General features: G+C 49.5%; 1 protein-coding gene across 5 annotated transcripts in view; it reads left to right on the top strand.

The window, feature by feature from the left end:
* Positions 1–12071, top strand: part of scaf11 (SR-related CTD-associated factor 11) — a 112943-nt gene that overhangs the window by 79200 nt on the left and 21672 nt on the right. The window lies entirely within an intron of this gene.

A 12071-nucleotide genomic window follows, 5' to 3' on the forward strand; every position in this document is an offset into this window, starting at 1 on the left:
TCAGTAAATGGGTACTACATTTGAATAATTAATCTTAATAATTTTAAAGAAAAGAACATGCCAAGAACACACACAGTTTGAGTAAACAATTATAATGGTTTTCCAACCAGTAACACACCATGGCTGAGATGGATAAGATGGCTGGTTTGACAGTCTCGTGCAAATTATAGTTTTTAAAAGCCAGATGTCATTTTAACCGTTAGTGTTTTTTGATAATTATCTTTATTTAAGTAGAATTGGTATTCAGTAACTTTGTATTTTATGCTATTTCTAGAGCCCTAAAAAAGCCTTATTTGTTACTGATTTTATAGTGCATGAATTTGTCCTATATAGGATCATTTTGAAGATTTTTTCCCCATGTGGCAAATAATTTTGCAAATCAATATGCTTTTTCCCAGTAATCTACTTGTAAACTGTGAAAGAGTTTAAAGAATTTGTTTGAAAGTAGGCCTGTGGCTTTATGGTTTTCAGATGAAGCTATTAAGACGTTGTTGAAATGATTAGATCAAACTTCTTTGGATCCATTCCTTTGAGTTATCAAAAGCCATCGGTTCACAACTCTTGTGTAGAACAAATAAAAAGGATCAAGAGTGGTTTAGATGCAATCTAAAAGCAATATGTAAGCTGTATGAATGCTGGATTATTTCCAAAGCTTCATTTTTGAATTCCTATCAAATAATTTTGAAATTAATGCCTAAAGCGGTTTTCCTTCAGTGGCCAGTCATTCTTTTGCTATTGAGACAATGGTGGAAACGTAGTCCCTGAGAATGACAAAACACATTTTAAAAAAATCTTTCACTAGTTACTCACTGAGGATGAAGAGAAACCAGGAAGTGGGAAAAAGTTGGAACGCTTGATCTATAAGACCTAATTCAAAGTAAGCCCATACTGATGGAATGAAAATTTGATACATACATACATAGATTCATAGAAGATAGGAGCAGGAGGAGGCCTTTTGGCTCTTCGAGCCTGCTCTGCCATTCATCACGATCATGGCTGATCATCCAACTCAATAGCCTAATCCTGCTTTCTCCCCATAGCCTTTGATCCCATTCTCCAAGTGCTATATCCAGTCGCCTCTTCAATATATTCAAATTTTTAGCATCAACTACTTCCTGTGGTAATGAATTCCACAGGCTCACCACTGTGACGAAATGTCTCCTTATCTCTGTCTGAAATGGTTTACCCTGAATCCTCAGACTGTGACCCCTGGTTCTGGACACACCCATCATTGGTAACATCCTGCATCTACCCTGTCTAGTCCTGTTAGAATTTTATAAGTCTCTATGAGATCCCCCCTTATTCTTCTGAACTCCAGCGAGAACAATCCCAACTTAGACAATCTCTCCTCATATGACAGTCCCGCCATTCCTGGAATCAGCCTGGTTAACCTTTGCTGCACTCCCTCAAGAGCAAGAACATCCTTCCTCAGAGAAGGAGACCAAAACTGTGTACACTACTCCAAGTGTGGCCTCACCAAGGCCCTGTACAATTGCAGCAACACATCCCTTCTCTATACATGAAACTTCTTGCAATGAAGGCCAATATACCATGAGCCTTGTATACCACCTGCTGCATCTGCATGCTTACACCCAGGTCCCGTTGCACACTCCCCTCCCAATTTACAACCATTCAGGTAGTAATCTGCCTTCCTGTTTTTGCTTCCAAAGTGAATAACCTCACACTTATTCAAATTATACTGCATCAGCCATTGATTTGCCCACTCGTCCAACCTGTCCAGATCTTGCTGTAGGATCTCTGCATCCTCGTCACAATTCACCCTCCCACCTAATTTGGTATCATCTGCAAACTTTGAGATGTTACATTTTGTTCCCTCATCCAAATCATTAATTTATATTGTGAATAGCTGGGGACCCAGCACCGTTCCCTGTGGTACCCCATTAGTTACTGCCTGCCAATTTGAAAAGGACCCATTAATTCCTACTCTTTGTTTCCTCTCTGCCAACCAGGTTTCTATCCACCTCAATACATTTCCCCCAATCCCATGCGCTTTAATTTTGCACAATAATCTCTTATGCGGGACTTTGTCAAACGCCTTCTGAAAGTCCAAATATACCACATTAACTGGCTCCCCTTGTCGACTGTATTGGTTAGCTCTTCAAAGAATTCCAACAGATTTGTCAAGCATGATTTTCCCTTCATAAACCCATGCTGACTCTGACTGATCCTGCCACTGCTTTCTAAATGTTCTGCTATAAAGTCCTTGATAAACGTGACACCACTGTTTAGCAAACGTGACACCACTGTTTAAAAAAGGAGGTCGGCAGAAAGCGAGCAATTATAGGCCAGTAAGCTTAACTTCGATTGTAGGGAAAATGCTGGAATTCTATAGACGCTGGAACTGTCCCTGCAGATTGGAGGGTAGCTCACGTCATTAAGGAGGAAATAGCGGGTCACCTGGAGGGAAATTGTCCCATTGGGCAGACGCAGCATGGGTTCACAAAGGGTAGGTCGTGTGTGACTAATTTGGTAGAATTTTTTGAGGACGTTACCAGTGCAGTAGATAACGGGGAGCCAATGGATGTGGTATATCTGGATTTCCAGAAAGCTTTTGACAAGGTGCCACACAAAAGGTTGCTGCATAAACTAAAGATGCATGGCATTGAGGGTAAAGTGGTAGCATGGGTAGAGGATTGGTTAACTAACAGACAGCAGAGAGTGGGGATAAATGGGTGTTTCTCTGGTTGGCAACCTGTAACTAGTGGGGTCCCTCAAGGATCAGTGTTGGGCCCGCAGTTGTTCACAATTTACATAGACGATTTGGAGTTGGGGACCAAGTGCAATGTGTCAAAGTTTGCAGACGACCCTACGATGAGTGGTAAAGCAAAAAGGGCAGAGGATACCGGAAGTCTGCAGAAGGATTTGGATAGGTTAGGTGAATGGGCTAGGGTCTGGCAGATGGAATTCAATGTTGCCAAGTGTGAGGCTATCCATTTTGGGAGGAATAACAGCAGAATGGATTATTATCTAAACGGTAAGATGTTAAAACATGCTGCTGTGCAGAGGGACCTGGGTGTACTGGTGCACGAGTCGCAAAAAGTTGGTGTGCAGGTGCAACAGATGATTAAGAAGGCTAATCGAGTTTTGTCTTTCATTGCTAGAGGGATGGAGTTCAAGACTAGTGAGGTTATGCTGCAATTGTATAGGGTGTTGGTGAGGCCGCATCTGGAGTATTGTGTTCAGTTTTGGTCTCCTTACCTGAGAAAGGACATATTGGCACTGGAGGGAGTGCAGAGGAGATTCACTAGGTTGATCCCAGAGTTGAGGGGATTAGATTATGACGAGTGGTTGAGTAGACTGGGACTGTACTCATTGGAGTTTAGAAGGATGCGGGGGGATCTTATTGAGATATATAAAATTATGAAGGAAATAGATAGGATAGATGAGGGCAGGTTGTTTCCACTGGTCGGGGAAAGCAGAACTAGGGGGCATAGCCTCAAAATAAGGGGAGGTAGATTTAGGACGGAGTGTAGGAGGAACTTCTTCACCCAAAGGGTTGTGAATCTATGGAATTCCTTGCCTAGTGAAGCAGTTGAGGCTCCTTCTTTAAGCGTTTTTAAGAAAAAGATAGATGCATTTCTAAAGAATAAAGGGATTCGGGGATATGGTGTACGGGCCGGAGAGTGGAGCTGAGTCCACAAAGATCAGCCATGATCTCATTAAATGGCGGCGCAGGCTCGAGGGGCCAGATGGCCTACTCCTGTTCCTAGTTCTTATGTTCTTATAATGGATTCAAGCATTTTCCCCACGATCGATGTTAGGCTTACTGGTCTATAATTCCCTGCTTTCTCTCTACCTCACTTTTTGAATATCGGAGTGACGTGAGCTACCCTCCAATCTGCAGGGACAGTTCCAGCGTCTATAGAATCCCAGAAGATGACCACCAATACATCCACTATTTCCAGAGCCACCTCCTTAAGCGCTCTGGGATGCAGATTCTCAGGCCCTGGGGATTTATCCGCCTTCAATCCCATCAGTTTTCCCAGCACCATTTCTCTACTAATGTTGATCTCCCTTAGTTCTTCCCTAGACAGGTTTTGCTGGGTGCTTCATTGGAACTTTCTGTCTGACATGACTTCAGTAGAATGTTTAATGGATATATGCTTTATCATGCATACACAATTTACCTCCCTTGGCCAGCTTCTTATCCACATCCACCATCTGAGATACTAGACAATTTTCCTATTTTCCCTCCACCAAGAGTTTAAAACCTCACTCCTCACTGGTGCTCCATCTGGTTCCATAACTCGTATCTAATGATCTTGTCCGATTGAGAATGTTGTGTGAATGAGCTTGGAGAGAAGGCATTTCAATTTGAACACTTATTTCTTTCAGCTGCTGGGTTATGCAAAATAGTCCAAAGTATGAATTCAATGTATATATTCAACACAGTTGCTATTTCTGGGAACAGGAATAGGCTAAATGCGCATCAAACTTGTTTGATCATTCATTGAGAGCATAGCTGATCTGTGACCTAATTCCATCTATATGACTTGCCCTGTGTTCCTTATACCTTGGCCAACATACAAAAATCTATCAACTTCAGTGTTTAAATGTGTGATTTGGCATCAATTGCCATTTCCAGAAGAGAGTTACAAATTTCTATTCAGTCCTGAAAATTTGGCTCTGATTTTTAAACTATGCCCCCAAGTTCTAAAATCTGTAACCACGGAAATAGTTTCTTCTATTCTGTTCTATCCGTTCCGCTTAATACCTTAAAAACTTTGATCAAATTCCCCTTCAACCATCTAAATTCCAGAGACTGAAATCTGTGCTGCTATCCCCCAAGCCTGTAAGTACTTAACAGAGGTGTGGTACCCAATATATACTCAGGACTTCGGGTGTTGTCTACCCAGAGCTTTGTGTAGTGAGGCAATATTCTCTTGTCTTAAGTATAGTTAATTTAATAAGTTTAAAAAAATATATTTTTTATTCTCCTTTTTCACATTTTCTCCTAGATTTACACCCATCAACAACAAACAATAATCAGTAACAAATATGTCAATCCCCATATCAATAACAACGATCCCATCCTCCCACCAAACCCCAAACATTAGCCCGCATGTTCACACAAACAAATGACAAAAAGGAATCAGGAATCACCCGTACACCGCCCCCCCCCCCTCCCAACCCTCCTTCCCCCCCTCCAACTAATGTTCGATGTTATCCAGTTCTTGAAAGTGCATGATGAATAATGCCCAAGAATTGTAGAACCCCTCCATCCTTCCCCTCAGTTCAAACTTAACCTTCTCAAGAGTCAAGAATTCCAACAGGTCCCCCCGCCACGCCAGGGTATAGGGTGGAGAGGCTGCTCTCCATCACATCAGGATCTGCCTTTGGGCGATCAATGAGGCGAAGGCTACAACATCTGCCTCCGCACCCATTTCCAACCCTGGCTGGTCCGACACCCCGAATATGGCCACCCGGGGGACCAGGTCCAGTTTCACGTACACCACTTTATAAATGACCCTAAAAACCTCCTTCCAGTAATCCTCTAGCTTTGGACAGGACCAAAACATATGAACGTGATTAGCGCCCCCCCCCCCCCCCCCCGCAACGTTCACACACATCTTCTACTCCTTCAAAGAATCGGCTCATCCTCGCTCTCGTGAGGTGTGCTCTGTATATCACCTTCAACTGTATCTGCCCACGAGGTGGAGGCATTCACTCTCCGGAGCACCTCACACCAGAACACCTCCTCCATATCCTCACCCAACTCTTCCTCCCACTTTGCTTTGATCCCTCCCAGTGGTGCCTTCTCCTCCTCCAAAATAGCTCCGTAAACCGCTGACACTACCCCCTTCTCCAGTCCCCCTGTCGTCAGCACCTCCTCCAGCAATGTGGAGGCCAGCTCCACCGGGAAGCTCTGTATCTCCTTTCTGGCAAAATCTTGAACCTGCATGTATCTAAACATTTCCCCCTGCTCTAGCCCATACTTCGCTTCCAGCTCCTTCAGCCCTGCAAACCGACCCCTAAGAAACAAATCTTTTAGTGTCTTAATCTCCTCCTTCTCCCATTTCCGAAAATTTCCATCCCACGTCCTTGGCTCAAATCTGTGGTTCCCCTGAATCATCATTTCCCTTGAACCTGCCCCCAACCCGAAATGTTGGCGAAACTGCCTCCAAATTCTCAATGAAGTTATTATTACCGGACTCCCTGAGTACTTCCCCGGGGCTATCTGGAGCGGCGCTGTTGCTCGTGCTTTCAATCCCGACCCCCTGCACAAACTCTCCTCCATTCTGACCCACTGGGAATCAACCCCTCTTTTTATTAAAAAAAATATATATTAATTCAAATTTTCAACGATTTTCAACAAAACACTCCAACCAGCAAAAAAAAGAATGAAGCACAAAACAAGCAAAAATGATACATGAGATTTCCAACAAAATAAAATAACCCCCATTTAACAAATAAACACGCCAGTAAGGAAAACGCCCTCCACCCCCGGGTTGCTGCTGCTGTTGACCTCCACCTAACGTGCCGCGAGAAAGTCTAGGAACGGTTGCCACCGCCTGGAGAACCCCTGCACAGACCCTCGCAAGGCAAACTTTATCCTTTCCAGCTTGATGAACCCTGCCTTATCGTTAATCCAAGCCTTGGGGGCTTCGCATCCCTCCACATTAGAAGGATCCTCCGCCGGGCTACCAGGGACGCAAAGGCCAGAACACCGGCCTCTTTCGGCTCCTGCACTCCCGGCTCGTCCGCTGCCCCAAATAATGCTATCCCCCAGCTCGGCTTGACCCGGGTTTCACCACTTTGGACATAGTCCTCACAAAGCCCCTCCAGAACCCCTCCAGCGCCAGGCATGTCCAGAACACGTGGGTGTGATTTGCTGGACTCCCCGAGCACCTCACACAGCTGTCCTCCACCCCAAAAAAACTACTCATCCTCGCCCCTGTCATATGCGCCCTATGGACAACTTTGAACTGTATTAGGCTAAGCCTGATGCAAGAGGAGGAAGAATTAACCCTACTCAGGGCATCAGCCCACAGATATTCATCCAGCTCTTCCTCCCACTTACCCTTTAACTCCTTCACCGAGGCCTCCTCCACCTCCTGCAGTTCCTGATAGATCGCCGAGACCTTGCCTTCTCCGACCCATACGCCCAAAATCACCCTGTCCTGTATCCTTCGTGCTGGGAGCAGCGGAAATTCCCTCACATGCCGTCTCACAAACGCCCTCACTTGCATGTACCTAAAAACATTCTTGAGAGGTAACCCAAATTTCTCCTCTAGCGCCCCTAGGCTCGCAAAAGTCCCATCGATGAATAGGTCCCCCATTCTTTTAATCCCAACCCGCTGCCAGCTCAGAAACCCCCCATCCATCCTACCCGGAACAAACCTGTGGTTCTCTCGTATCGGGGACCAGACCGAGGCCCCAACCTCGCCCCAATGTCGCCTCCACTGCCCCCAGATCTTCAGAGTCATCGCCACCACCGGACTCGTAGTGTACCTTGTCAGCGGAAGCGGCAAAGGTGCTGTCGCCAGCGCTCCCAGACTCGTACCCACACAAGACGCCACCTCTACCCCCTTCCACGCCTCCCCCTCTCCCTCCATTACCCACTTACAGATCATCGCCACAATAACTGCCCAATAATAGCCACATAGATTCGGCAGCGCCAGCCCCCCCCCCCCCCCCCCCCGTCCCTGCTACGCTCCAAAAACACCCTCTTCACCCTCGGGGTCTTATTCGCCCATACGAATCCCGTAATACTCCTGCTTCCCCGTTTAATAAAAGCCTTGGGGATTAGGATGGGCAGGCACTGGAACGCAAACAGGAACCCCGGGAGGACCGTCATCTTGGCTGACTGCACCCTACCTGCCAGGGGGAGTGGCAGCATATCCCATCTCTTGAAGTCCTCCTCCATCTGTTCCACCAACCGTGTCAAATTGAGCTTGTGCAGGGCCCCCCAGATCCTAGCTACCTGTATCCCCAGGTATCGGAAGCTCCTCTCGGCCCTCTTCAGCGGTAGCTCGTCTATCCCCCTTCCCTGGTCCCCCTCATGCACCACAAAGAGCTCACTCTTCCCCACGTTGAGCTTATAGCCCGAGAAGTCCCCAAACTCCCTAAAGATCCGCATAACCTCGGCCATCCCCTCCACTGGGTCTGCAACATATAACAACAGGTCATCAGCATATAACGACACCTGGTGTTCCCCCCCCCCCTTGACCAATCCCCTCCAGTTCCTAGACTCCCTCAGTGCCATGAGCAGTGTCTCAATTGCCAGTGCAAACAACAAGGGGGATAAGGGACACCCCTGCTTCGTCCCGTGGTGCAACCTAAAGTACTCCGACCTCCGCCGGTTCGTAGCCACACTCGCCACCGGGGCTCTATATAACAGCCTGACCCATCTTATGAACCCTTCCCCGAACCCAAACTTCCCAGAGATACTCCCACTCCACCCGATCAAAGGCCTTCTCCGCGTCCATAGCCGCCACTACCTCCACTTCCCCCTCCACCGAGGGCATCATGATCACATTTAAGAGCCTCCGCACATTTGTGTTTAATTGCCTGCCCTTCACAAACCCCGTCTGGTCCTCATGGATCACTCCCAGCTCAAAGTCCTCAATCCTCGTAGCCAGCACCTTCGAAAACAACTGAGCATCTACATTGGGGAGCGAAATCGGCCTATACCATCCACATTGCAATGGATCCTTATCCCGCTTCAAAATCAACGAGATCAGCGTCCGGGACATTGTCGTGTGGCAGGGTCCCCTCCTCCCTCGCCTTATTAAAAGTCCTCACTAGCAACGGCCGCAGCAGGTCCACATACTTTCTGTAAAATTCAACTGGGAACCCGTCCGGTCCCGGGGCATTCCCCGCCTGCATGCTCCCCAATCCTTTAACCAGCTCCTCCAGCCCAATCGGCGCCCCCAAACCAGCCACCTGCTCCTCCCCCACCCTCGGGAACCTCAGTTAGTCCAAGAATCGCCCCGTTTCCCCCCCCCCCCCTTTCGGGGGCTCAGACCTATACAGGTCCCCATAGAAGTCCCTAAATACCTTGTTTGTTCTCACTGCACTCCGCACCGTATTCCCCCCTCTATCTCTAATTCCACCAATCTCCCTCGCTGCCTCCCTCTTACGAAGCTGATGTGCCAGCATCCAGCTCGCCTTCTCCCCATACTCATATACCGTCCCCCTGCATTTTCCTCCACTGCGCCTCTGCTTTTCCCGTGGTCAATAGATTAAATTCCATTTGGAGGTTTTGTCGCTCCCTAAGTAGCCCCTCCTCGGGAGCCTCTGCATAACTCCTGTCCACCCTTAATATCTCCCCCACCAATCTCTCCCTCTCCCTCCTCGCTCTTCTCCTCTCCCTCCTCTCTCTTCTCCCTATGGGCCCTAATAGAAATTAGCTCTCCCCTAACCACCGCCTTCAGAGCCTGCCAGACTACCCCCACCTGCACCTCCCCATTGTCGTTGGCCTCCATGTATCTTTGAATACACCCGCACACCACCTCATCTGCCAACAGTCCCACATCGAGGCGCCACAACGGGCGCTGGTCCCTCTCCGCCCCCCAACTCCAGCTCCACCCAATGCGGGGCGTGATCCGAGATGGCTATAGCCGAATATTCCATTCCCTCCACTTTCGGGATTAGTGCCCTGCTCATTATAAAGAAATCTATCCGGGAATAGGCTTTATGGACGTGGGAGAAAAAAGAAAATTCTCTGGCCACCGTCCTGGCAAATCTCCACGGATCCACTCCCCCATCTGGTCCATAAACCCCCTGAGCACCTTGGCTGCAGCCGGCCTCTTGCCCGTCCTGGACCTGGAACGGTCCAGTGCTGGGTCCAGCACCGTGTTGAAGTCCCCCCACCATTATCAAGCTCCCTGCCTCCAGATCCAGGATCCGACCCAACATACGTTTCATAAATCCGGCATCATCCCAATTCGGGGCATATACGTTCACCAGTACCACCCGCGTCCCCTGCAACCTACCACTCACCATCACGTATCAACCTCCATTATCCGCCACAATATTCATCGCCTCAATCGACACCTGCATCCCCACCAGTATCGCAACCCCTCTATTATTCGCATCCAGCCCCGAGTGAAAGACCTGCCCTACCCATCCCTTTTTCAGCCTGACCTGATCTGCCACCTTAAAGTGTGTCTCCTGGAGCATGACCACGTCTGCTTTCAGTCCCTTTAAGTGCGCGAACCCCCGGGCCCTCTTGACCGGCCCATTCAGGCCCCTCACATTCCATGGTCTCAGCCGGATCAGGGGGCTACTCCTCCCCCCCCCCCCCCTCCGACTAGCCATCCCCTTTATTAGGCCAGCCACGTGCCCGTGCCTCCCGCGCCCTCCAGTCCCCCAAGCGGCGGACCCCCGCCCGGACTCCCTCTTCTACCTCCAGCTCCCCTCTGGCCAATACAGCAGCAACCCAATTCTCTTTCCCTCCTCCCCCCCTCCCCCCAACCAGATCACCGTCCAGCCATTTTGCTCCCTCCATTACATTCCCATAAGTCAGCTGACTCCTGCTGACCCCGGCCACTCCCGCCATTCCAACGACCCCCCCAGTGTGGGAATCCCCCCACCTGCCCCCGTCGATCAACGTGCACTCTCCTCCAGCACCCCCCCAGGCCCCGCCCCGCCCCTCAGCGCGGGGAAAAAGCCCGCGCTTTCCTTCCGAGCTGGCCCCACCCCCTATGGCGCAGCCCCTTTTTCTGCGACCTCACCCCAGCTCCCCAACCCCGGGTTTCCAACCCCCGCCTTCATCAGCGGGGACCTGCCCCTACAGTACCGGCACCCACACTCTCACCTTCCCACACTGGGAACCGTCGTACAGGCCGCTGGGTCTCCTCAAATGGACCCAAAAGTCCGTTCTTGGCGGGAGCTGCCGAACGTGAGACCTACCTAGGCAAAGCCGCAACTGGAAGTCCGGAATCAACCCCTCTGACCCAGCTCCGCACCTTCTCCACATTCGCCGCCCAGTAGTAATACATTAGGTTTGGAAGACCCAAACCCCCTGCCTGCCTTCTCCTCTGTTGCAGCACCTTTCTAACTCTGGCCACCTTCCCTCCCCATATGAACGGAGTAATCCTTCCCTCAATCTCTCTGAAAAAAGCCTTTGGCAGGAAAATCGGCAGGCATTAAAAAATAAACCGAAATCGCGGCAATACGTTCATTTTAACCGCCTGTACCCGACCCGCCAGTGACAGAGGGAGACCATCCCACCTTGCCAGATCAGCTTTCACTCTCCCCACCAAACTAGAAATGTTGTACTTGTGGAGCCCCCCCCCCACTCCCGGGCAACCTGCACCCCCAGATACCTAAAATGAGTCCCTGCCCTACGGATTGGCAGCCCCCCACCCCTGCCCCCACCCCCGGCCGAGACACCACAAAATACTCACTCTTGTCTTGGTTTAGTTTGTACCCCGAGAAAGACCCAAACACTCAAAGCAGCTCCAATATTCCCTCGGTTCCGACACGTATAACAGCAAATCATCGGCATATAAGCACACCCTATGCTCTATCCACCCCCCCCCCCCCCCCCCCCCCCCCCCCCCCCCGCACTATTCCTTTCCATACCCCCGAACTTCTTAATGCAATGGCCAACGGCTCAATCACGAGTGCAAACAGCAGGGGGGGCATAGGACATCCCTGCCTAGTCCCACGGTGGAGAGTAAAATATCTCGAGCTGATGTTGTTTGTGAGACACTCGCCCTCGGCTCTTTATATAGTAGCTTTACCCAGTTCACAAATCTTGGTCCAATCCCAAACCGCTCCAGAACTGCCATCAAGTGCCCCCATTCTACCCGGTCAAACGCCTTCGCAGCGTCCAGTGCCACAACCACCTCTGTTTCCTTCCCCTCTGCCGGTGCCATAATGACGTTCAATACCTTTCTAACGTTTGAAAAGAGCTGCCTCCCTCTCACGAACCCCGTCTGATCTTCACCTATCACCTTCGGGAGTCACTCCTCCAGCCTACCCACCAGTACCTTCGCCAATATTTTTGCGTCCACATTCAGAAGCGATATGGACCTATACAACCCACACTCTGTCGGATCCTTATATTTTTTTTAGCAACAGGGAAATCGATGCCTGCC

The sequence above is a fragment of the Scyliorhinus torazame genome, chromosome 19, assembly GCF_047496885.1.
Source record: "Scyliorhinus torazame isolate Kashiwa2021f chromosome 19, sScyTor2.1, whole genome shotgun sequence".
Taxonomy (NCBI): Eukaryota; Metazoa; Chordata; class Chondrichthyes; order Carcharhiniformes; family Scyliorhinidae; genus Scyliorhinus; species Scyliorhinus torazame.